At 41.9% G+C, this 27,822-nt stretch overlaps 1 protein-coding gene across 28 annotated transcripts in view; it reads right to left on the reverse strand.

Annotated features, from left to right (window-relative positions):
• ATXN1 (ataxin 1) overlaps positions 1-27,822 on the reverse strand; it is a 398,514-nt gene that overhangs the window by 273,818 nt on the left and 96,874 nt on the right. For 27 of the 28 annotated variants that reach the window (XM_073810355.1, XM_033863859.2, XM_073810369.1 and 24 more), the window contains one exon: positions 24,229-24,350. The exons of the other annotated variant lie outside the window; for it this stretch is intronic. The gene's annotated coding sequence lies outside the window, so the exon portion shown is untranslated. The remainder of the gene's footprint in view (positions 1-24,228; positions 24,351-27,822) is intronic. 28 annotated transcript variants of the gene reach the window in all.

Here is a 27,822-nt window from a genome sequence, read left to right on the forward strand (position 1 = left end):
GAGAGGCCACGACAGTGAGAGGCCCGCGTACCGTAAAAGAAAAAAAAAAAAAAAGTGACACCTGAGCAGACACCTCAATCAAGAGAGAGGGAGTGAGTCATCAGGAGGAAGAAGAAATCAAGTAGAGGGAGCAGTAAGGCAAAGACCCTGAGGCAGGAAGAACGCTGCATTCAATGGGATATTTGTAAGAAGCTTTTTAGCTCAGGGCTCAAAAAAGCATGTGCTTCAGATGATGGTGATGATGATAGCGATGGCGGTGACGATGGTGATGGTGGTGATGATGGTGATGGTGGTGGTGATGGTGATGATCGTAACGATAACCCAACAACAGAGTACAAGGGATGTGAGAATAGGCACAGCCCATGTTAACTAAAGGAATAGAGTGACAAAATTAGTATTGAACACAGGAGTACTGATTAGAATCTAGAGTAATATTCAGTTATAAAAATTGCACCTCTATTTTTACTTCTATCCTTTAATCTGACTTCGTTCTAGAAAAGCTTCTGTCTGAAAATTCTATTTCATGAATGTAAAATTTTTTTAATAAAAATATTCTTTATGCATGATTTGTTTTTTACCCAGCCATCTTCCTGTTGGTTTTTAGTCTGCTAGTGTAGCGTGTATGTGGTATTTTAAAGAGTTACTATGCAGGGTACTTAGAAATTTCGTAGGACCATTTAAACGGCAGAAAATGCTGCTAGCTTCCATTTCCACATGTACTCTCTGACAGAGGGAAAGAGTTTTAATACATGTCTTTCTAGGCTTTTAGCTTTTTCTCAACTGTCTCAGGATGAAATTTTACTTTACTTGTTTAGTTATGGATATTTCTGAAACTTCACAAACAGATTCATTCATATTGTAAGAATTTTTCTGCAACCTAACTTTTTTTTTTGCTTAATATCAGGTTGTCGAGATTTATTTGTATTGCTCTACCAAGTTTTAAGATCATTTCATTTTCACTGCTGCACGGTATTCTATTATTTGATTATATTATAATTTACTTATCCATTCTACTTTGATAAACATTTGGGTGGTTTGGATTTATTCTGTAAACCATTATTAGTATCAGAAAAGCTGTGATGGACAGCATACATGTTTTCTGGTACATGCATACAGAAAATTTCCTAGGGAAGAGATTTAAAAATGAAAACAGCCTAGTCATCGGGTATATATACTCATCTTTACTGGATAATGCTTAACTGTTTTCCTAAATGTTTGTACCAATTAACACTCCCACCAGAAGTAGATAAGCATGAAATGTCATTTTTCTAACTTAGACCAAAATATCCTCTTTGCCACAGGGGATTCCAGACCTCAAATAACTCCAGTGCCAGTTCCATCTATAGCCTCAGTCAATTCAAAACTGGTCTTTGAACAAATCCAGACTTAAAGAAATTTCAGTTCTGTTGAATTTCTGGCTAACGCATCACAATCAACTTTGCAAGCAAACAATATCCCCACAAGGACAATAATAAATAATCACATATTGCTGGTGCCAGGGTGCAAAACGAAGATGTTTCAACTAACGCAAACATGCTTACAAAAATATTTTGGGTATCTGAATTAATCTGAACCAAATTAAGCATAATCTAGATATTTGTCCCTAACCCCTTATTAAAGAAAGGTGCCTTTATTTCATGTCATTTTCGTAACTGGACTTGCCAGACAAAAAACATGTGTGCCTTAAGGAAAAAAAGTATTGAATTTACTCTCTTCAAAAATATATCAGTTATGAATATACTAAAAGCCATAGAACTGTATACTTTTAAGGGATGAGTTAATGGCATGTGAATTATATCTTAATAAAGCTGTTGATAAAAGTGTATCAGCTAAGTGAAATAAGCCCGTCACAAAAGGACAAATACTGTATGATTCCACTTATATGAGGTACCTAGAGCAGTCAAATGCATAGAGACAGGAAGTAGAATGGTGGTTGTCAGGGGCTGGGGGAGGAGGGAATAGGGAGTTAAGGGTACAGAGTTTCCGTTTTACAAAATGGAAAGAGTTCTGGAGATGGATGGTGGTGATGGTTACACAACACTGTGAACGTACTTTATGCCAATGAACTTTACATTCTAAAATGGTTAAGATGGTAAATTTTATGTTGTGTGTATTTTACCATATATATATATATATATATATATATATATATATATATATATATATATTAGAAGTGGAGGTGGCTGTGTTTGTTTCAGTATCAGGTCATGTTCAAGCAAAGAGATGAGTTCTTTTTGCATAAAGTCACAGAGACTGTGCACCACAGATTGAGCACTGCATCCCTTTTTTTATTTTCATACGCAATACCAAATTCCAGTGCACACATGTACAGCAGCATATACTGTGGGTGAGAAGAAGGTTTAAAAAAATCGAATCTAAAGTTACTGCTCACATTACAACCTTGACACGACAACTTTGCAAAAACAAGGGCTTAAATTTAACAAAATATGCCACGATTCAGAAAATGCTACTACCATATGCCCGAGGGGACTGAGTCACACCTGCAGTTTAACTCCTGAATTTTTTGACTTGACTTTCTGTATGTTTAAATTCTCATCACACTGCAGCTTCAACCTTTGTTTCTGCCACTGATCATGTAATGCATCTCTTATTCTCTGACATAATCTCTACCATGCAATACTTGGTTTTGAACAGCACTGAGGTTCAGAGGACACTTTGAAAAATGTTAAACGATAAAAACTGTCAACGGTGACTGGAAATGGAAAAACAGCCTAGCCTTTTTTGATGCCATCTTTATGCCTAGAACAACCTTCCCACTCCCACTCCCACATCCATCAAGTGAGCTACATCTCTTCCTTCTTTCAAAGTTCACCTTAATTCACTTCTCTGGGAGTCTATAATGAAGACAGCTGTGATAACAGCAGAAGTGGAGAAGAGAATCCTGTCTACCCCCAGGGGGCAAGGAATGAATGTTAATTTCTGTCCATAAATCTAAAAGAGCGTAAATTGCACAGATTACATTTTTTTTCCTCGAGATGATTTTTTAAATTAAATTTTTATTTTTTTAATTGAAGTATCATTGATTTACAATGTTTCAGGTGTATAGCAAAGTGATTCAGTTATATATATATATATATATTCAGTTATATATATTATATATATAATATACTATATATATTCTTTTTCAGATTCTTTTCCATTATAGGTTATTACAGGATATTCACTATAGCCCCTGTGCTATACAGCAACTCCTTGTTTATCTCTTTTATATATAGTAGTGTGTATCTGTCAATCCCAAATTCCAAATTTATCCCTTACCCCACTTTGCCCCTTGGTAACCGTAGGTTTGTTTTCTACGTCTGCCAGTCTATCTTGCACAGACTATGTTTTTAATGTATGTCTGTGCAATAACTTGTATCCGTTTTTTTCCATCTTTGCTCTAAGAATCTTCCATGGTCCCTGATGCAGGGATGACCAGCCACTCTCAAGGGGCTTGAGGAGTTACCATAGCCTACCTGTCAATTACAAGGCACTGAGTCACACAAACTGTGTGTGTGACTCACCGTGTTCCTGCTCAGAAGCCCACAATCTTTCTGGGGAGGCAAGGCACGTATCCCGTGCAGAAAGCTAGTAATGGTAGGCGATTTTTCAATTTACACACATTTATTCAGCAAATAGTTACTGAAGACCTACTAAATGCCACTCATTCCACCCAGACATTCAGGACAAAAATATGACTAAGACGTGGGCCCAGGAGAGAGACAGATGGGGTTCAGTGTAGAACCGTTTTATCATGGAGCCTTCAGAACACTACTAGGTGGTAAAAATAGCAGATTTTCCCTCTCCAAAAAAAAGAAAAAATGCACTGAACACACAGAAGTAATCCAGTTACTGAGTGAGCATTCTGGCCACGAAAACATATTTGGAATGAACACAGTGATACCTTCTGATGCTTTCCTCCTTAGAACCAGCGTCCCAGACACACGAATTCTCCAATACCCACTGAAAGGCAAATGACCAGCCGACCCTAATGCAAACTTGCCCCCATGGAATATTTGAAAGGAATCTGCCTTCCCTGACAGACCCTAGCCTCAAAAAAGGCAGGGAGAAAGTCCTGTGTGCACAATGCCTGTTGCAGAGTGAGTAATTAAAAACATTTATGACATTAGCATTTTAAATTCGCTGGCTGCATATTATGGTAAAATCGACCTCTGAAAAGCCTGTTGAAATGGTCATTTAAAGACTGGGTGATGAATATAATCCATAATCAATCAATTATGAATTCAAGGAATGAACCAAGTCCATTTACAGATACTGTTATGGGCTGAACTGTGTTGTGCAACCCCCCCGCGCCCCAACCTTCCCGCCCCTCCCCGCCAATTTGCTAGGTTGAAGTCCTAACTCCCAGTTCCTCAGAATGGAACTGTATTTGGAGAGAGGGCCTTTAAAGAGATAATTAAGGTAAAATGAGGTCACATGGGTGGGGTCCTAGTCCAATATAATTGGCGTCATTAGAGGAGATCAGAACACACAGACAGGGAGGGAAAACCATGGGAAGACACAGGGAGAAGATGGCCGTCTACAAGACAAGGAGAGAGGCCTCAGGAAAAAGAACACTGCTGAAACCTTGATCTCGAACTTCCAGCCTCTAGAACTGTAAGAAAATAAATGTCTGTTGTTTAAGCCACCCAGTCTGTGGTACTTTGTTATGGCAGCCCTGGCAGACGATCAGAGATGCCAAGTACCTGCTAGGGACAGAGCTATTGCCCTGTAAACAGTCATTTTGGAAAGACAGTGTGAAGTAGCAGAAAGAGAGTGCTAGGACAGGAACCAGGAGCCCATCTACACATTTCTGGTTCCAGTCTGAACTCTTGGTCAAGCCATTTTCCTTCTTCAGGTCTGCTTCCTCCTTTTAAGGTAGCAGTTGAGATCACACAAGCTCTAAGTTTCAGGTGACCTAGAACTGTATGAAGCCATGTGACGAACTCAAGGCAGCCTTCTAGGATACGACAGAAACCACAGGGAGGTGTGTCTGCTTTTCCTTCACGACATTCAGCCAGTACAGGAGGCCCTTCGATCACTTTCCATCTGCTTCTTGAACCACTGCATTAACATCACCCAACATCCAAGTACAAGATGCTCTCCCAGCAAATCTCCTGTCACAAAAGGGACAGACACTGCCACTCAGCTCCACTGGACCACCCAGCATCTGGGGAAGATCAACTCGTGGAAGCAAGCTGAAGAGAGGTGAAGAAGAAACAAGAAAAGGCTGATGAATGGCTCCACACATAGGGTGATGTTAGCATATTCTAACCAGAAAAGAACTGATCGTTCTGAGCAAAGATGTTAATGAGTCCTGCAAACAGAAATTACCACAACAGAACGATAGACATCTTAAATGATTTTTCTCCTCCAGCAATACTGGCGCTAATGATCACAAAATCTTCAACAGCAGTACAAGTAAAGATAAAGACACAATCATACAACCTTGGTACAGCCTCAGTACAGACACACACTGGACTGTCTGTTCGGCATCTGTTTTTCTGGAAATTGCCTAAACACACAGGTGGGAGAAGGCCTGTTCATACTATATGATTCAAACCCCAGATACACCGTGGGTTGTTGATTCTGGGTTTTGGTTTCTTTGTTTTGTTTTGTCTTCCAGTACCTAAGGCCCAGCTGCCCCACCCTTTGCTAAAGTCCATGAGACACCCTCATGTTCTTATCAAAATCCCTGTTTCTCTGAAGCTGCCTCTGATGAGGCAATAAAAAGAGTACTAATTAGTAAAGCCATATTTCAAAAAGAGACAAGTAGGAAGGTTTTCTTTAAAATAAAAACCCAGTGTTTAAAAAATGTTTATCAATGTTGCCTGCTTAGAGCCTCTATAACCTCTAGTGGAAAAAGCGATTCTTTTAAATATCCTGACCATTTATTAGATATTATCAAGGTGAGGATGAGAATGTTTCCTGGGAGGGTGCCTTCCATGTTCCTGTCCGATAAGCCATGTCCATACTGACAGAATCACGGACCTAGACTGGGTCTTACAACTCCTCTTACTGGGGCAACTTCCTTCCAACTATGGGCAAATACCAGGTCTCTCTCTCTCATTCATTCCTTCAGTAAGCATTTGGGCCCCTCTGTATTTTGTGACTCTCCTGCTGGGGGTCAGAGGCAAACAGGAGAAAACCACATATGCCCCAAGAGGAGTTCTTCCCAAAGGAGGACACAAGCCATTCTGTCGTTAAGCGGAAGTTGTGAGGCCAATTTAAAGAATCAGTCTTATCACTTAACAATATATCTCCAAGGGCCTAAGTGAGTACAGGACAGTGTGGGCCACATGTACACACAAACATATGCTGAAGTACTGTATAGGTTGACTCAGAGGGGATTTGTTAGAGAAAAGCTGATAGAAGCAATCACGTCAATGCATAAAGGTATAGAGAGCCTAGATCTCCAAGTACCATGCTGGGCAGAGCACTATATGCTCATCTGTAAATCTGCACCAGAGAAAACAAGCCATGATCATACCTCCCAAGTCCTGACATTAAAATAATGCATTATTAAAAATGAGCTTCTTACATAGAAAACTAACATTCTAAGAGTTTAGGAAATCAGAAACACTAGAATAGGAAGTAAGGAGATGATACTCGTCAGAAGATATTAAGAAGACAAGCCAATAAAAGGGATCTGTTCACAGAATGATTCTAAATACGAAACGGTCAGACTGATACTTAGAAGTATGGCTTTTAATAGAAATGACATTAGAGAGGTTTCATTATGTAAATGACAATTAATGGCAATGACTTATAGGTCCGCCTGAAATGCCCCAAGCAGTCATTTGCATTTTTGCAGTAGCAGAAATGTCAAGGATTTCTCTCACTGAATCATGAGGGACCCTTTCATTGGTATACCACAGCTTTTACGATCTCAATAAAAAAGACCACCTGTGCCCTTAGTTGCTCTTAGATAATAATAATATGTACTCTTAGATGATAATAATAATTAGGCACATTTATGTGCCGACTACTTTACATGTAGAAGTCCTATGAGGCATAATTATTATCCCAGGTTCATTGTTGAGAGAACGAAGTCGCTTGCCCCAGGTTCTCATGGTTATTAACGAATGGAGGCTGGATTTGAATTCTCGTCTCCCTCATGGACCCCAAGCCCATGCTTCTTTCCACTGCCCTGAACATCAAATGGTCCAAACTCTGGCGGTATCGTGACCATAATGCTTCAGAAGGTATACAGTGCCTGTGTAGGTAGAGATGGGTCTGGAAAGATGGGTACATCTGGCAACCCCTGTGTGTAAATATCACTATCTGCTCCCACTCAGTGGCACCTACATTGGCCACCTGAGACCCCTGGATATCGGTGCCACGCTCTGGCCAGCTCTTGAAATGCAAATGCAAAGTATTCAAATCACACCGGTGTCACAAGTTGAAATCCCAAATCAGTCCAAAGCTAAATCATCTGTCCCACATCTACCCTGGAGGTCTCACTGGACATTCCATCAATCTCTGAAGGCAACTGGATTCCCTGCTCACCACTCCTCAGTCAGATTCTTGGTTTCATGATCCACATTTCTACAGGACTCTCCCTTCCTTAGTTCTCAATGATTAAAATCAGTGCTCTGAAATCCCAAGGTGATTGATTGTATAACTCCCATCTCAGCCGCACACCTTCATTAGAATGGTAAATCAGTAACAGTTTAGTTTCAGCTACCTCTACTCATTTCCCCTATATATCCTTTGAGGAATTCTCCATCAAATAACTAAAACTTGACATCAGGAGGAAAGAAGAAGAGATGAAAACCTCTAATGCTTGAAAATAGAGTGTGAGTTTAATGTCAGACAGAGCTGGTTTCGAATCCTTGTTCTATATCTCACACAGTAGCTATTAATCTTATTACTTAACCTTTGTCTTGTATCATCTGTAAAACAAAGGCAGTAACGCTCATCTCCTGAGGTGGTTTTGAGGTTTAAATAGGAGGTTATAGGTAATGCTCCTAGGGGGGTGCCCAGGAAAGGGTAAAGTTCCTTCCTTTTCTGCTTTCTTTGGTCGCCCAAGAGTGTACTTCCCCTAATCACTGTTCTTCCCTCACTGCCTCCTCACAGAAGCCCCAGCCCCTGGCCTGTGTCCCACAGGCTGGAGGCATCCCTCCTGGGGCAGTGGGGGAGGGATTGAGTCGGTCCTGTCACCCCGTAAGGGTGGCCTGCAAAATTTGCTCCTCTGTGAATACTGCCACAGGCACAAAGACAGCTGTTAACAGGATGCACGTGGCAACATGCCTGATACATTAAGGCAGGAGGTAAATGCTAGGTTACACTATTATTTCCATGAGATTGGTGGGCAGGAGGAAAACACTGAGCCTTTGCTCTCCTGAATTTCTTCTGAACTGAATTCCTACCGGCAAGATTTTTGTCAATGACCCAGAACCACTTAAGCTTCCAGGGAACCAAGCAACAAAGCGGACCAAGACTAGATAATGAAGCCCGGGGCTGGGGGGCTGGGGAGGCAGTAAGAGTCCCATAGTCAGAGATGTGCATTGCTGTGCTCACAGCAGTGCTGCATTCACAGCGCTCCAAAAGGCGGGAGGGGCTTTAAGAAAAACAAAAACCGAGAGTTACCATGTCAGCACTAGAGTTTCACAAACACCAACCTCTACAGAAACCAGAAGATGTGAAATTGCTAGACAATCTGAAGGTTAAAGGAAAAGCATATTTTTTTTAAAGTGGAAAATAGATGAGAACTGTCAGTACCTTAAGTACTCATTTTTAGAATCTTTTATTGATAGACGGTCATTTTGTTATAAAGAAACATTTAAAAAGAGGCATGGATAGCTAACTTGGCCACTTCATAAGATTTTCTTGTTTGATAGATTTAGAGATTTAAGGCACTGCCGTATATCTTTTCCAAAGAAGGAAGATTATAAACAAAGTAATTAGTTAATTAATTAATTAGACAAACCAGCCATTGACAAGCCTGGGGAAATCCCTCCCAATGCTTTTTTTTTTTTTTTTTTTTTTTCTCTTTTTCCAGTTTTGGAGGGAAAAACCTTGGAAACAAACATGACCTACTACACCTACAATTCCTCATTTTAATTTTTTTCCCCAAGCACCCACAAATCCAGGTCACCCAAGTTTAAATCCCTGACCCAAAGCCTACCATCCGGAGTCCTCAAGGGGCTGCCACTGTGTTCCGTGTTTGCCAACAGATGCTGTGACACACCCCTCCCCGAGAGGCACCTGCCTCACTAGAGTGTGTAACGTGGCTGCCAGGGCGAGACGGACATGTCGGAAAAGGCAAATATCCCACGCTGTCCGGGGGGTTGGAGCAAGTATCCTGAGCAGCTTCAAGCGATTAGACCTAAGACTCGGAGCTAATTAATGGAAACTGAAGCAAAGATGGTGACAGCTCAAAGCCAGGGTGTGAAGCTCACGTCACCCAGTAGAGAGAACCTCAGGAGAAATCTCCTAAGGGTAGGAGATTAATGCTTGCACTTTGCTTTGCAGACTAACACATTTCGTTTAGAAACATGTCTTTACTCTCTGGAGACACTTTATAAGTTGTTGACCTGCTACTAATTCTGGCAGTGCCTACACCACAGCTCACAAAATAACTCTTCACTCATTGGATTCTGATCACCCAGCTGCCATCATAGGGAAGGATGTCCTTCACTCCAACTAAACAAACCTATTTGTTGTCCAGCTTCTGTATGTCCAATCCTCACAAGCGATCACCTCCAGTTTGAAATGCCCCTTTGTCCTCCACTTCACACCATCATGACTCTTTCTTCCTATAAAACACAGTCTAAACCACCTTCTCCCTTAATCCCATCCAAGCGAACCCTGTGTAGTTCCGGCGTCCACGCAAACAAAAGACTTAGCTCTTACTTCCCACTGACATAGATGTCTCTCTAGTGAAAATGTTAATCCAACTCAGGACTAATGTGTAACTTTGGGCAAGTTACTTCTCCTTTCTGGGCCTCAGTTTCCTCATCTGTAGAAGGCAGATAACAAGAATCCCTATGCTGTGAGAATTAAACATGTATTTATTTATTTATTTTTTTGCTGTACGCGGGCTTCTCACTGTTGTGGCCTCTCCCGTTGCGGAGCACAGGCTCCGGACGCGCAGGCTCAGCGGTCATGGCTCACGGACCCAGCCGCTCTGTGCCATGTGGGATCTTCCCGGACCGGGGCATGAACCCGTGTCCCCTGTATCGGCAGGCAGACTCTCAACCACTGCACCACCAGGGAAGCCTTAAACATTTATTTTTAATGTGTGTGTGTGTGTGTGTGTACGTGGACACACGCACTTAGGGCATGCAAAGAGCTTAGCACAGTATTCAGTATTCCCGTACATGGTAAGTACTCAGAAAATGTCTACTGCTTTCAACAGCGTGACTATTATTACTGTTACTGTTACTTGTGCTTACAGTTGTACTGGTCTCCACCACTTGATTACTAAACTCTTGAGAGAAGGAGCTATTCTTACACAGGGGCCTGAAACTAAGGATGTGACAGAAGTTCAGTAAGTGTTAACTGAACAACTAAGGAGCAACTTGGCAAGGACTCAGGTATTTCAGACTCAACCTACACTGCTGATTACAAAAGCTCATTCATATGTGTGAGTTCAGGCAAAAGCAAATATAATTGTATGATTCTTTAAGCAGGAAAGTGGTAAGATAAATCAATACTTCTGAACCTGCAGAGAAATGAATTGTAAGCGGGCTTCAAAACAAGAAAGAAAATCTACTGTGGCCTATGAACATCTCCAGAAGCATCTTGAAGATATGACTGAAGAAAAGGCGAGAAGGTAGCAAGGAAGCCAGCCCAGCACTGAGCACTAAGACAAACCTAAGCCTTCTGTGTTGGGGGAAGGGCAAGGAGCTCAGGCCATGCAAGGGAAATACGGTTCCTTGAAAGATGTTTTCCAGGTGCAAGTTAGTTACCCCAGGTCTCAACTCTAACCTCAGGCAGTGCTCAGTTCACCCAGTAAAAGCCACCTGCCCATGGAGAGAGACATCCACCTGAATTTACACCGGGGGTATTTCCCACCTGTGTTCTAGACCACCACTAACTCCTGCCTTCCTTCCACCTGCTCCACTTCTGTTCTCACCATTTTCATTTCCCTTGTAAGTCAGATGTCTCTTAATCTTCAGATACGGAATGTCCCAGGCAAAGGGAACTTCCAAGGATTATCCAGGCTACTACTGCCCTCCTCTTATAGAGGAGGAAACTGTTCCAGGGAGGTTAGTAATTTTCCAAAGGTCACCGAAGTAGTGGCATTGCAGGAACTGAGACCTGGATTGTGTGACCAGTCCCCTCCTCCCAAAGCAATCTAGTTTCCAACGCTGCAGCATCCTGCCTGCTTGCTTCTCCCCCTTCCCAGCCCTTCACTGTGGCTGCTAAGTCATCAAGGTAAGTTTTGTGGTCAAGCAGGCCATTGGAACAGGCCTCCTTGCTTTGGGAGGACAAAACATACTTGGCTCTTTCTACCCTGCGGTCACTCGGCTCTGCATCACACGTAGCGACCTTCTGCCCACACCAACTGTCAGTCACCCTTAATAGTCTATGACACCATATCTCCCTAAGATTCTTGACTCATAAGAAAGTTAAATGGCTAATAAATAATACCACGATTAATTTAAAACCCTTTTTATAGACAGATACTTTATTCTTTTTTTAAAAAATGGGTACATTTTCTTGGAGTCTTTCTCTAAGTGCTAGTTCAGCAGCCAATGGCACGCCTTGAATTCCAGGTGCATTAAAAAAATAATCTGAAGTAATCAGCTTTTACACCTGACAACAGACTGGGAACAATAAAAGAACTCTTTGGAAAAGGAAGAAACTAATTTCGCACACTAGAAATCAACAGCTGCTTCTCAAATCAAAGTTACTTGGAACAAGTAACTGCTTAGTAGGGAAAATAATTTACCTTCAAGTAACCATGTCACGCTAGGATAAAATGTTTCACAAAATAGCCATTAAATTAGTTTTTCTTTAGGTGGCGTGGGGAACAAGAAAAAAAGCGATATAGTTCAATTTTACTAAAAACTCCTAAGAAACTCTGATACACTGTACATGCTCCAGGCAAATGGCAAGCCAGAGGGGACAGAGATTCCCAGGAATATGTGAATCATAATTGTTAGTCATCAGTTTGGGGAAGTTAGGAAACAGTTCCTATCAGTTAAACATATCATTATTTGCTAAGTGTCCAAGATATAAATTTCCTTGGAAACAACTGGTGAAGGTACGAAAGGCTATGCCCAGCCTCTCAATTTGCCTATTTTGTGGACTGGCAGATTCAGAGGAATCTCATATATTAGTATGAAGGAGAAATGAATATATTTAATTAATATACACATAAGCACATTTACATATATTCCTAATCAGAGGTGGATCTAGTTTGCAGGGTCTGAAGCGTATAGTGAGGCAAGGGATGGAGGGGTGAATAGGGGGAGGAGTGGGTCTTTAAAAAAGTGTTCATAAAATTAGATACCGGGCCTTAGAAGGGGCCTGTACAAGTGAGAGGCTTTGAAGCTGAAGTAGCATTAGCTTCAAGACAACCATGCCTGGTCCGTAAGACACTCGGCATACATGTGACCATCGCAAGGGTGGGGACACTCGCAAATGGCCAAGCTCTACACAGTTCATTACAGTCCTCTCCAACATCAAGTGTATCATAAATACTTCTGCACACCTTTTTGCTGAGTTCAGATGGCCACAGTAGAAATGTTTCAACAGTATGTTTTAGATGAGCTGTTCAAAGAACTCCAGTGTGTGGCTTGACTACCGTGGCAGGAAAACCTGTCATCCACAGTAATTGATTATGCAGTGATGCCTATTCTCTGCAAACCCATCTAAAGGTTCCTGAGAGGGTATCTCAGATCGGTGTCACCATGTAACTAAACTCAGTGGTCACAATGAAATGTGGATGACGGGGGGAGGCACGGTGTCCCTGAAATCAACGAGCTTAGGTTTGGGCTCAGGCATGGCTGGTGAAAGGGCCATTTTACAACACACTCTGCCCTGCGCCAGGAACCCAGTGCAGGGAAAGCCCCCCGGTGCATCTTACTTACAGCCGGAGAAAATGAGAAGAGAGAAAAGTCTCTGAGCGCCTCAACTTGAAATCAATCCACAGAGCCCCTGCACCAGAAGAAAAGATGTACCCTGAAAGAAGATTCGAGAATCACAGGCCTCTGGGATTAGAGGCAAATGTCTACCTTAGGCCAACAGAAAGTCATTACTGTTTCATTAACTTTCAGGAAGTAGATTAGCCCTTTCCGGGCTTTCTTTCTTAAGGCTCTCCGAGCTCCAGGGTGCCAGTGGAGTACCGCTTAGATCAGCAGCCGCGGCTAGAATAGAAATCTGAAAATAAACCAATCGCTCTGACACGTCAACTCACTACTTTTAATTGTGGCTCATTAAAGATGTAAATAGAAGATGAATTATGTTCATCTCTACTACAATTTCATTGCTGCAGTAAAACGACGCTGCTTCTGCTTCTATGCAAAAAGGAATACTTCTGCCTTGCGTAGTATCACCACAAGTGAAGGGCTACGATTCACCAATTTTTCCAAGATCAGCCATCATGTGTTTCTGCCTGTTGTTGGACAGAGGCAGGTAGACAGAATGAGTAGTTTAAAAATCGCCCAAAAGAAGAAGAAAAGGCAAGTCGGTCAAAAGATGGAATCTAAAACATTCTGAACTCTTCTTAGTAGGCATTACAGAAATGCAAGCCTGCTTGCAGAAATTCTGCAAAGGATTCAGGCCCAAGAGGGGCTAAAACCAAAGTGAGGAAGAATCTGTGCCAAAGAGGGAATGTGAAACTAACAGGAGTTTGATTTTTGTCTTAGATGTGTTATTTTCTTCAGTTACTCATGAGAAAATCATTTTTTCCATATTTTCTATTTACCCATATTCTTATAGGATCTAGTTTCTGAAATTAGAATAATTATATCTTATTGAAGATTATTGATACAATACAGTATTGAAAATACACACAAAAAGAATATCTGAAACACTGTGCTAAAAATCAAATTAAGGGTCAGACACAAAGGGACGAATATTGTATGATTTCTAGGTATAAGTGGTACCCAAAGTAGGCAAACTCACAGAGGCAGAAAGTAGAGTAGAGGTTACTAGGACCTGGGGAAAGGGAGGAACAGGGAGTTAGTGGTTAACAGGTACAGAGTTTCTGTTTGGGAAGATGAGAAAGCTCTGGAAATGGACAGTGGTGATAGTTGCATAATATTGTGAATGCACTTAATACCACTGACTTGTACACTTAAAATTGTTTAGGGCTTCCCTGGTGGCGCAGTGGTTGAGAATCCGCCTGCCGACGCAGGGGAGGTGGGTTCGTGCCCCGGTCCGGGAAGATCCCACGTGCCGCGGAGCGGCTGGGCCCGTGAGCCATGGCCGCTGAGCCTGCGCGTCCAGAGCCTGTGCTCCGCAACGGGAGAGGCCACAACAGTGAGAGGCCCGCGTACCGCAAAAAAAAAAAAAAAATTGTTTTAAAGTGGCCAATTTTACGCTATATAAACTTACTGCAATTAAATATATACATATATATATTTAAAAATAAAATTCAGGACACGTGCTGGGTTGATGGCTGGGTCCCCAAGACAGAGTAGTGCCGGTTCATTGACTCTCCCAAGTGGATGAGAGTAGTATAGGCGAGGAAAGGGGCGAGACCAGTGTGGATGCTCACCAGGAAATAAATGTCCACTCCTGCAAAGGGGGTACAGCGGCAGCTGACCTTAAACCTCCGAACGTCGGCACCAGCATGGGTGCCAAATATTCAGAAGTCCTGATTTAAATGCGTTAAGCGGATAATCTGATATGTTACAGGATCTTACTCAATTTCATAGAGCAGATAACCACTCCAAAATTTGTCAAGTTAATAAATACAGATTTAGGTTGAATTTGCATAATATGTGCTTGTAGGTTCACTGGCCATTACCTTTGATAGTCGGAATTGAACTTTCTCTTTCACTAAATGTCACTCCAAATTCCAGGCACCATTTGGAAGCAAACGCTGCTCTGGGCCAGTTGCTAAGTGTTTTTAGTATCATAAATTTGGTTTCAATCAGGTAGAAGAAGCAAAGCACTTAAGGCTCTTGCAATGTACTCACTCCCAAACTCTATTTTACTGTGAAGGACAAGTTCACTCTACACACCAACCCAACAGAGGACACCAGGCTCTTACACAAGTGGCTAATTTGATGGGCTCCTAGAAATGACCACCTGCCAGCAGGGTCATTTAGAAGGATGCTGGTCCTGAGGACAGTTGAAAATAATTTCTTTCCCATCAACTCCAACAAAGTAGATTAGGTCCTTGTAGGGCTTTAGTTTCTCTGAAAGCAGCAGAGTGCTAACAAATGCCCTTTAAACCAGCAGAAGAGACAACCCTAGTGGAGACTGGAAATCAGAAGTGGCTCGACAGAGGGAGCGGGTGATGGCAGAGTACAGGCAAGGGGTGGGGGAGAGTCCAGGGTTTGAATCCTAGCTTTATTCCTATAAGCTGTGTGATGCTCTTCAGCACCGATAACCTCACGCATTATAATGACATACAACTTGAATGGAAAAGTCATACTCATTGTCTTTAAATTTTTTGGTGAGGATCAGATGAGATGAAATAGGTACAGACACAAAGAAACTGATTTATTAAGTATTCTTAAATTCGTTTTCTCTTTAAAAGGTAAAATGTACAAAAAGTGTCTCCCAAGTTTTGTCAAGGAAGCTTTTAAAAGAGACTCCACCAGGGTTTCCCTGGTGGCGCAGTGGTTGAGAATCCGCCTGCCGATGCAGGGGACACGGGTTCGTGCCCAGGTCCGGGAGGATCCCACGTGCCGCGGAGTGGCTGGGCCCGTGAGCCATGGCCGCTGAGCCTGCGCGTCCGGAGCCTGTGCTCCGCAACGGGAGAGACCACAATAGTAAGAGGCCCGCGTACCGCAAAAAAATAAAAAATAAAAAAATAAGAGACTCCACCAGTATTTACGGACTATCCACCAGGTTGAAGGTCTAGTGCTATTGCTCGTGGGGAACACAGGGATGTGAACGATGTGTCTTTAATTTCGGGGAACTTAAGAGTCTAACAGCAGATGAGTAAATCACTGCTAAGTCTGATCACGACCCTTTTCTGTTCCAAAACCTTCAATGGCTCTCCACCACTTAAGAAAAAATTCCAACCCTTAATATGAGATTAATTCAATTGTTCATCTATAAAATGGGGATAACTATGTTGCAGTGAATTGCAATCAGAGCTAATTTATGTAAAGCACCAATCTCAGAAGCTGGCGTGAGATGGCTTATTCAATCAGTAATTCACATTAATTATTGTTATCCTCATCATTATTAAATCAATGTCTTTCCTCCCAAACTCTCATTATTCCACCTCACACACCTTACACTGGACCAAACCAGTCCCCAGGGTTCCTCCGGCACACACAGCCCCTCCCTTCTCACCTCTGTCACTCTCCGTCCTGTCTGGAACGCCCCGCTCCCGCCTCTGCCATTTGGGACCCTAGCCTCGCTTCCATGTCTAGCCCAAAACCCCTCCACCAGGTTCTCCCCATCTCCAACGAGACCAAGTCTCTCACTCCTCTGTGTTCCCACGGCATTTCCTCACCTTCCCTAACTGGGCTCACCCCCAGTTTCCCCTTCCCTAATTGAGCGTAAACTCATAAACTCAGTTTGAAGGAAGGCGAAGGCTGGAAACATTTCATTACAAACTGAGGAACCATGTAAGTGAATACCATGAAAGAGGAACCGTGTAAGTGAATACATTGAAAGTGACATGATCGTAACAGCTAACATTTTGTTACGGCTTTATGTGCATTAACTCATTTGGTTCTCACAACTCTGAAAGATGCTGCTTTATTTTCCCTATTCCATGGACGGATAAACCAACACCCAAAGAGGTTAAGTTACTTGCTGAACATTACACAGCTAGTAAGGGGCAGATGTGTATTCAAACCCAGGAAGTTTGCCTCTAGAACCTACACTCTTACGCTGCATGACATTGTCTCCCAACAGCATTGTAGCAATTTACTATGTACTATTTTTTAAAATCTATGGGACTTCCCTGGTGGTCCAGTGATTAAGACTCTGTGATTCAAATGCAGGGGGCGCGGGTTCGACCCCTGGTCAGGGACTAGGATCCCACAAGCTGCACAGTGAGGCCAGAAAAAGAAAGAAAAAACAGTCTATGGATACACTGTTAACCAGTGTATGGAGTGTAAAATAAATATGAATTTGTGGGTAATACAGTTAAATGCTGTAAAAAAAAAATTTACGATGACTGTAATCAGTTCTTTCGGGGCTGGATTTTAAAACTTCAGATCCATCAAGATATCCTGTTCTGTAGATCCTTAAAGTCTCAGGAAGAGACTTCCTAATTGAGGTCACTATAGCTTACAGACACATCTGCCTGTGCTCACCAATGCTAAACAACCTCAGCAAACTACAGCCACAGCATCACCCCACGGACCCATATACATGGTCTGCAGAGGGCAGTTCAACAGAAGCACCTACTACCCTGGGTAGCACCTGAAGCTGTAACGAAAACTGCAGTGGTCTACTGACTGCTGGAGTTTTTGTCACCAGGTGTTTAGGATGCTTTCGAGTACTGGCTCTCAACAAAAGGGCAATTTGACAGTCAGTACCTCCTGGTAAATGAACTGCAGCAGTCACGGGGCATCACTGCAGCCCCGTGGATGGTGCACCAGAGAATAACTAAGAGTGAATGGCGAGTCTGCATGCAATCACGCAAGCCCTGGCCTATTACTGGACACATCTTCCAGACAGCCAAAGGGTTGGGCTTTTACATGAATGCAATGCTCAGGACAGGAAAAGAAGAAAATTTGGCAAAGGTTCTTCACTGTGGCAAACAGACAAAGATCAACTAACATGAAAGGCTGAGAAGTGATGTGGTATATAACACATCTCGTCAGTGCTCAATGTTGTTTGTTGACTGACCAATTTCTTAATCTGGTCATCTAATGATGGCTCAACTTTTGGCATAATTTTATAGGCAAGAAAACTGAAAATTGGGTAAGAATATCATGCAAAAAACCTGCCAAACCTCAATCTTGCTGAATAATTCATTAGTTCTAATCATTTGTCTATAGATCCTCTTGCATTTTTATGCAATTGTATCACCTATCACCTAACATTAATAGGAAAAATTATACATAATGTTATAAAATAATATACAAGTATTAAACGATCTTACCCTGATGACAAAATGTTCTTTAAAAAGATGCATAACACGCCTCATACATTCATCCCCATCAAATCCCATTCTGAATTCCTTGCAAACAAGTGCGAATGATGATTTTTAGTGGCATTTTTAACATGTGATACTAAAAAACCATCCTATTCCACCCTTTGAAAAGGAACTTTCAGGGATGCCAAATTAATTTAAGATGACTTTTCATTTTATTTAAGCCAAGACGTTTTTTTCTCCTTTGATTTTTTAACCAAATAGAATTCTTAGAAATGAAAAAATAGTAACAAGTGTATTTCTAGGGTAGAATAGACTTTCGGAATTGAAAATGTTACATCAATCCTTTCCTGTTATCCAGTCTTGGCTTTTTAAAGTCCCTTAGGAAAAAAATACCACATATTCATATTACGTTGCCAGCACTGGATGTGTTATTTCTTTGGATTTCTGATTTGGCCGATATGATTTTTCATGACATAAAACAGTTAAAAAAAGCAATTTCTAGTAACTTCACAAATATGGCTACTGAGAAGCTGACGTGATCCTCCCTGATGTTAGAATTTTCAAACACCAAAGATCTACCCTAGCAGTTTAGCGAAAATGGTCTGATGCTGAATTCAATGTCTTTTGTAAAAATTATTTAACCAAAAACATGTACTTTTTATAATTTTTACAACAAGTTAATTAGCACCAAGCTTATCTGAAAAATGTTACATCTCACCTGAAGGATTACTTGTATATCTATAAATGAAGTCTTTCCTTTCTGCTCACCTTCCATAAATATGTGTTAAGCTATATTATATGCAGGAATGGGCTTAAGACTTGGAATACAAGGTTTAAAATAAACCGATCTCCACCCTCATGAGCCATCCACAGAGACAGTACAGAAACAAAGACTTCTAGTACATGTAGAGGAAGAGGGGACATTTCCATTAGGCCTCAATGAATGAGGAGTCCACTGGGTAGAGAAACAGAATTTCATGCAGAAGAATCAACATGAAGAAAGGCATGATTATTAAAATACACAGTATGTTCGGAACCGAAGGAAGCGTTGTGTGGAGAGATGGGAGGGATGGCAGATGAGATTTAAAGGCTAAGCTGATAATGAGTTTCTAGGAGGTCACGAATGTCACGCAACGAAATCCACATTTCATCTTAAAGGGAAGGAAAAGCTAACCAAATCCTTTAAATGTTTCCTTTCATTTCATCATATTCATTCATTACTCCAGAAAACACCAAGAGTATTATTTTTTAAAGAAGAAGTACCAATCGCCCTCTTATTGTAAACATCTTCATTTTTGCTTTATTTACTACTAGTCTTTTGTTGACAGGCACCATTTTCACCATTATTTTGTAATCAGTGTGTCTAGACAATTTTGAATTATGAACTTTACACTTAATAGTGTATTAGAAACACTCTTCCGTACTTCCGCATACTGTCAGGTTTTTTCAGGAATAATTCAGTCAGATCCTTTCTTTAAGAAGGTAATTCTTAAAATAGTAGGACGAACGGAACACAGAAAGGAAAGATTTAAGACAAGAATACACTTTTGGAAGTGGCTGCAGTGGTCCAGGCAAATGATGCTACAGCCTGAAAGAGAACAACGGCGAGGAGACAGGGAGAAGGGGTCGACTGTAACAGATTTAAGAGGCAAAACCGCAGTACGTGGTCAAGGGATGAAGTACAGGAAGAGGAGGAGGTGACCAGCATCGATGATGAGCTGGTTGGCGATCCTGTTTCTCTAAACAAAGAATCCATAAAGGGAGACAGGAGAGTGAGTGACAAGTACAGGTTTAGACTCAAGTTGCCGACACCTTTGGAATATTCCAATTGGAGCTGTCGGGGAGGAAGTTGGAAGCCAATGACCTTAAACTCCGAGGAGGAAGGGAGAGCAATGTTAGTCATTCGAGCAGAGCTGGTAATGATGCCACGAGGTGATGATGCCTTCCGGCAGAGCGCGTGCAGGAATGAACACGGGCAAGTTTCCGTTTTCACTCCAACAGTGTGTAAATGTGGCCGTTTAGTTCTAATTTCTTTTGAGGCAGTGCGAACACCTCCCTTCGAAGCTCTCAAATTCTCACCAAGGAAGGAGTACCTTCCAAGTCAATCGACATCAGCTTTGATGATGCCTATTAGAAGACAATTCACTGCATTTCCTGAACCGGTGTGGTTTCACTTACAGTTATACCAAACCACACAGCTGCTCTGAAGGACTGATGTAATTATTAGCCCGTGATGGTATCAGGAGAAGAGTGAGTTATAACACATTTCACAGAAGGCATGCTTGGTACTGCTTTACGGAACAGCAGCTCAGGGACATGAAGGGTAACTAACTCCTCTGAGCTGGAAAGCATTTAAAGAGCTTCCCGGCGATGGCATTCAAGGAGGGTACTAGGCTGGCTCTTTTCTTCTGTCTGCCTTCCAAAAGCAGGGCCCATGATTCAGGTGGCCATTTGGTAACCCCGCAATTCTCAAGGCTGCCTCACAGTAAACAACACAAGTGACATAGTTTCTAACTAGACAAATGCTCTTTAAAAAACAGTTTTTCTCTTTTCCAACCACGGATGGCCACTTAAAAGGAAATAAAGGCCTCCCAAACAGCAATGCCAGCATCTGGTATTTTGCGAAAATCACGTGCTTTCTCATGCCTTTAATTTTCTCCCTAGTTATCCCTTTAACAACGGCTGAGGGCCTTTAACAACGGCTCGAAGACACTTACGTCAACAACTTATATCTGGAAGAAGCCAAGCAGATGAAAATCTAGTCAGCTCTCCAGGAAGCACATATTAAAATGCCTCTTTTGCCCTTAATGTTGCTTTGGAAACCCATGTTTTTTTCTTCTTCCCTTAGCTGAGAATCTGAGAAAAAGCCCAATCCCAATCCACTCTGGTATACCTTTCTGCTAACCACGCCTCCCGTAGTCGAGATTAGACAAGAGACCGAGAAGAAGATGCTTCCCCGTCACTGTGCTTGAATGTACCTGGGAACACACACTTTATTCAGCTTTGGTACAACTTTGCTAAGAAAAACTGTGACAAAGCAAGAGTCAAAGAAAGCTGCAAAAAAAGGGTTTAATGCATTTGGTAGTGGTTATCCTAGCAGCTAATAAATTTCCTGATTCCCCTACTTGTTCCCTCGTAGGCTGCCTGTGAGTTCTTCTGTTTGGTTTCCGACTCGAACTGTCAGACGTTCTACCAGTTCTGGATCCTCCAGCAAGGCCCCTCAGGAGGTGCACCAGAAGCAGACACCACCCTGTACATCTCTTCTGGGTCATCCAAGCCCAGGCAAGCCCTTGCTCAAGCAAGTGGAGGAGGGAAGGAGGCAGCCAAGTGTCACCATGGCTACCTGTGAACATGAGATTCAAATCCTGAATCCGCTGCCGCCACTGTGGGTGCTGTGATGTGTGTCCACTGCAGCTTAACTTTATCCCTTCCGGCGATGGGACCGCTCTCCTGCCACCCAAACTGACAACCTGCTAGCCCTAACAGCTGAAAGAAACACCACTCAAAACGAACTGCCAAGGGCAGAAGGTGTGGCTTTGGGAGCCCAGGATAGAGCATCTAGGTTACCACAGCACTGCGTTCATCCTCAGAGCCTTCGCCCGTCCCGTCAGCTCATCAAGTCCAGCTCCCACAGCTGATATCCCTGCTCTACTAGACTTAGAGTTACTGCCATTACCAGGGACAGTCAAGAGTCAACTGGTGACAGAGAAAGAGACATAAAAAGGTTTCCAAAGGAGCCTCTGACCTAGAGGAACGCTTCACACATTTAGACAAAAAGGGGTTTCTCAGGGTTCAGAGAATATGCTGACTTCATATCCGAAAAGGTCAGGAGATTGAAGAGATATCACAACTACCATGGTTTGATGCTGCTTAGATCAACAAGCAAGCATTTCCTGGGCACCTACTATGTGCTCAGATCTGGACCCTCTGCTGTGGGCGACGATGCAAAGAGGAGGATGAAGCAGCAGCCTGAGACACTTGCTCACAAACCTCAGTGCGCAGGAGCTATCTGTAGTGAGTTTCTTGGGCTCAGCATCCCCAGAAATTCTGACTCATCGAGCCTGGGGTTGTTAACTCTGCAGCTCTAATACGCACGTCCAGGTGATTCTGATGGGGGAGGTGCTGGGGCTTAGACCACCTCTGAGAACCACCAGGCTATGATCTGATTCCTGCCCTCAAGTCTGCAACTCACAAAGCAACGCACAGCCATAGAGTTTGTTTTTGTTTGTTTTGTTTTTGTTTTTTTTAAGATGCAGGCTCTAATTGTTATAGGAGCTCATAAGGAGAGGCCAGTCAGTAAGTCCTGAGCATTCAGGGCAGACTTTGTGAACATGAGCCAGGCTTGGTGGTCAGGCGGGACTTGGATAGAAAGAGACAGCCCCCTGCAGTCGTCTTAACTCAAACTCCCAATTCAGCAGGACAAGGCAAGAAGGCAGGTGGAGACAGGAGCTACAACGCTGTCACCAAACAGGTAGAGAGGCTTCCTCTCTACCAAACAGGTAGAGAGGCTTCCTATGTTGACTGCAGGGAAGAGACTGTCACCAGGAGAATCATAAAACTGGCATCTTCAGATAACACTGTTTGCGTTTTCATTCTGCCGCATTCATGTGGTTTCCTGCACTTTGTAATTTAACATTTTTAAGAGAAAAAAAATGCTGTTATGAAACCCAAATAATGCACTGCTCTGAGGCAGACAGCCAGCTGCTAACAAGAGTGATATCTGAGCATCATTTAAAGCGTCATTTGCAGCTCTGCTTCAGAAAAGGGACATTTAGTAAGAAAGGGTTCCGTTCAACGTAAAACAAAGTTTGGGGCTCCACAGGGTTAAAGAACTGGCAGATAACCCACAACACAGTGACTGCAAGCACAGAGAAAGAAGAAGTGAGATCCCCAACAGAAAAATAGAAGACAATAATTCAAAAGAAACCCATCTCGTTTATTCGAATATTATATTCATAGAACACTGCGCCATGTTTTCTGTAATGCTGCAAGGGAATAAATTATGAACCAGATACTGCAAGACCTGCTTGACCACAGGGCTGAGTCCCAAGATCAGTGCCAGAAGGAAGGAGGACCCCAGGTGCCTCTGCCACCTCTTCTTCACACTGGCTGGTCCAGGGAGCCCCCTGCGAATAATGACTTGCCAAGGGCACATGATAAATTCAGATGAGCAAGAGTCAAAGGGTAGTATTATTTAATTAACTTCACTAGAGTGAGATGTGGAATTGTAAATTTGCAAGCAACCTCGGACATCATCAAGATAGTGGTGTTTTTACAGGTGACTCATTTCAAGAGGGTGGATACATTGTCCAAGGTCACCAAGATATGTGAGCAGAACTGGGCTTCCATCTGAGGTCTCTGTTTCCAAGAAATACATTGAACTAGACTGATGAAACTCACTTGGAAGTCCACATTATTTTGCTGTAGGGTTTGGAATTTATTTAATATTTATTTATAGTTTGGAGCATTTGCATTCCACCCCCGAGACTGTCATTCAGGGTACCAAGACTGTCATTCAGGGTACCAAGACTGTCATTCAGGGTACCATGTTCAGTTAAAAGGTTCTCAACAGACCCTGCTGAACAGGATCTGGAAACTCCCAATGCCTCTCACCTTGCTCATCCCAATACTTCACTTATAGGATAACAAACATGCCACTAGATTGAATATACTATCTCCTGTATGATTAATCCCCTATGCTCTCCACTGAAACGGAATATATGGAAGATAAAGTCTGTTGTTTGTGTGTTTAGTTGTTTGGGTTTGTTTTTTTTTTTTTCTTTTTGGTCTTTCCTAACCACAAACGCATTCCGCTCAAATCCTGCTATTCTGCAAATTTCAGAAAGGAACACACTAAGTCAATGTCATTGCTCTCTTGGCTCAGCAGCCCTGGATCAACATTTCCTCAACATCCTGTTGCTTGGGTTGTAGAGAAATAACCATGAACTTGAATAAGATGGCCCGGGACACCAAATGAACGATGATGGATGAAATTTACAGCTAATGAAAGCCAAGTCCTTCGGATGACTTACCCAAGACTATTTGCATTTCAAGACCGTTCGTGCAGGCTGAGGTCTCCTCTTTCTTGTTCATGGTCTGTAGCAGCACTACTCTGGAGGCCTCAAAATAAACTCTTTCATTTTGCTCCAGAATGCTGCAGTGAAACAAAACACAACACCAAGTCAGAATGAAAAATAAATGCCACTTCAAGCAATTCGTTGATATTCAGGGGGAAATCCCTGGCCTTTCTCAGATGTATACTTTATAACCTCAAACAAGCATGTTAATTACCAGAATGAAGCTATCGCACAATTGATCTCCATATGGAGCCCCAAAATACTGGTGATGGGGAGGGAGGGAGGAAGAAGAAAAAACAAAGCGCCTGCCCGACAGGTGCTGCATCTTATGACATCTACCACTGGTAATGGGCTTGCAAAATTTCAAGTTTACTAACCGAAATAAGTAAATAAAGAAGGGTTCATTACGTTAAAACAGAGATACTGATGTGCAGTTCTCGAGGGCAGAAAGTGGAGAAAGTTATGTTTCAAATTAAAATTCATCTGATTCTGCCCATGAGAGACTCAGACTGAATGAGCTAACAGTAATATTTTTAAATGAAGGCTACTTAGGATTGAACAGAAAAGGCCAAGTGTGAGAGACAGGACATTTTCCATTTTGCACTACAAATAGGTAATTGATGGGTTTTCATTCTGACTCTTGACATATCTTGATAAATACCTTCTCCACCCAAGCTGGAAAGCGGCATTTACTTTACACACTGAATATGAAATGAATGGGTAGAATATGCATGCCTCTTTACCCCCACTCAGAGCAGCTGATAAAGCCCACACATTAGAACTGTGTGTGACAAGGTCGCTCTGAAAAGCTCTCTTCTGCCCTGTGAGCTTCCAAGGCTCACTTGTCACAGGGTGTTGTTCTAGCCTCTTCTGATGCTTAGTCAAATCCACCCCACTGTTTGTTCTTTGACAATGGCCATTTGAGAGCCTGGAAACGGTCTTCAAAAGGCGTTTGCATCCTTTTTGAGCCTTTTCTGAGCTCTTCCGCATCTATTTGGAAAGCCCATTGGAAGGTTGTCACCCTGTTCTCTAACTATGGTGACTGCATCCTACTTGTAACTGTAAACCCTCTATGAATCTCCAAAGGTCCCGAGGCAATCGCCAAAGCTCATCATCAAATGACCCAATTGTAAGAGAGAGGATATACTTCCTGTGCCTCACTAGGTTGCTGTGTGAATAATCAATTCCTTGAAAGCCTTCTGAAGCTATTACTTTATAGAATACACAACGTTTTTTAAAAGGACTTTTTTTGGGGGGAGTTGTGTATTACTGGTTAAATTCACGTAGGCACTTAGAGATTCTGAGGAGGAGAAAGCCGCTCTTGGTTAACGTTTAAACAAGTGAGTTGGGTGTAAGGCCGTTATATTTTCAGTCTAGCTGGAAGAGCGACTGCCTGAAAATGGCAAAGGCTTTTTTATTTTCTTGATGCTAGCAATACCCACCGAAAGTGAGGTTCTAACGATTTTATTAGTTTTCTGAGCAGTTTTCATGAAATGTTAACTCAGCTCCCACTCAAATGTGTAACAGTAACATATTGATACAAATCAACACTGAGCCAGGAAGTTCAAAGCATGACAAACTGTTGTTAGCTTACCGTTTTGGTAAAAACAGAATTTGGAGAGAGAAGGATTTAAGTGAGCCCACTGAGAGTTACTGGCTGGTATCAATCTTCTTTTACTAAAAATAAACTGCTGCAATTCTCTTATTTGTTTCCAGCTTTATGTCCTGGTACTTTAGAACTGGAAATGTCTTTGTCATCTAGTCCAAGATTCTTCTGCAAATAAAGCTGCTGGCCCAGAGAGGGTGAGGAACCTCTTAAAATCACAGAGCAAGTTAATCTGTGCCTTGACTAGACTCTGGGTTTAATCACTCATGCCCACCGACTCTTAACGGGCATAATGTCACGGAATGTAATGTTAGGTGTTGGTTTGAAAAGTTTACCAAAAGCACAATACTTTCTCATGGTACTCTTTCTCTCTTTTTCTGTTTTATTCTTGCCCTAAAGAAAGAAATTTATTTCTGGACTATATTCTGGTCACCAAGTAGAACCAATTGATCCGGGAGAAGCAGAATGCCTCTATTATTAGCTCAGGGCCCTTTACTGGCTGCCAAAGACAGGTGTCCAGAGGAGTAAGGCTCAGACTATTTGCAGAGGAGAAAAAAAAAAGACTCATCTAAGTGACAAGATTTTCCATTCTTATCTCTGTAGATGTGAAGAACGTGAAAGTGATTCATTTTGTGATTTATAGCTGACCCTCAATTACACATAGTGCAACAAGCATGAAACAATTTTTGAAACAATTTTTATCAAAAGAAAACCACTGAAAATTCTACACACCTCCCTTTAAGCAAGAACTGCAATATATTTCCCTCCTTCGGCCAACTTTTCAGCAGTGCTTCTAATCACCCACCAAACAAACTGGCTTGAGTTTAATCTCCTTTGCTGCACATTCTTGTTTGCCAGCTGAAGTTACAAACAGAGATAAGACCAAAAGTCCAGAAAGGAGAAAAGAATGCCAGAGGCCTAGAGCATTCATTGATATGCCGGAACACTGAAAGTTAGCTACGTAAACAAGGACTTCACTGCAGACGATATCCTTACAGGATTTTAAAATTTGATAAGTATTTTCGTGATAATTTTCTGAACAGTTATAAGCAGAAGCAGCAGCAAAGTACAGTATATCAATGTAAATCAAAAGCTGTGGTCTAAAAGCCGTGAGATTTTTTTTTTAACCTTCGTTTTGCAGCTAAGTGGATTTTTAAATTTAAGTCACAATCTCCTAAGTAGAATTAGTTCCTTATCTATCAAATAAAGGGACATAAGTATTCTCCATAATGAATTCTCAGTGATAATTCAAGTTGTTTTTATATGCAACTGAGTATACCATATCAAATAAAATCTCTACAATTTTATCTTATATGATTTATTAAAATTCATTTTTATCCTAAAATCCAACAATTAGACACAGATTGCATAGAAAGAGAGTAATGGGTTCATGGTGGAATAACCCCTCAATGGGGAATTAGTGTTCTGATCCATAAACAGTGCTGGGCAAGTTAGCTTTCCTTCTGGAAAGAGTCAGATCCCTCCCCTACACCATTCAGAAAATAAATTCTAGATAAATTAAACATATTAATATGTGTTTACACAGACATATATTTATACGGCATTTATTATACATATTTATATCATTTTATAAAATAAGATACAAAAAAAAATGTTATAACCACAAAAGGCCTTGTAGGCCATTGTACAGACTCTGGCTTTCTACTTTAAGTAAAATGGGAAGACACTAGAGAAGCCTGAATGAGCAAGGTAATGATCTGCCTTATGTTTTAAGGGATCTTTCTGTCTGTTGTGTGAAGAATACATTATAATGGGACAAGGCTGAAAACAGAGCCCACTTAGGCTACTGCAAAAATTCAGGTGAGACAATACATGGACCAACGTGGTGATACTGGGGGAGAAGGTTATGAGAACTGGTGAGATTCTGGATTTATCTTGAAGGTCAAGTTGACAAATGGTATAAGAGAAAGAAACGAGTAAAG

Source organism: Tursiops truncatus, chromosome 10, assembly GCF_011762595.2.
Source record: "Tursiops truncatus isolate mTurTru1 chromosome 10, mTurTru1.mat.Y, whole genome shotgun sequence".
Classification (NCBI taxonomy): Eukaryota; Metazoa; Chordata; class Mammalia; order Artiodactyla; family Delphinidae; genus Tursiops; species Tursiops truncatus.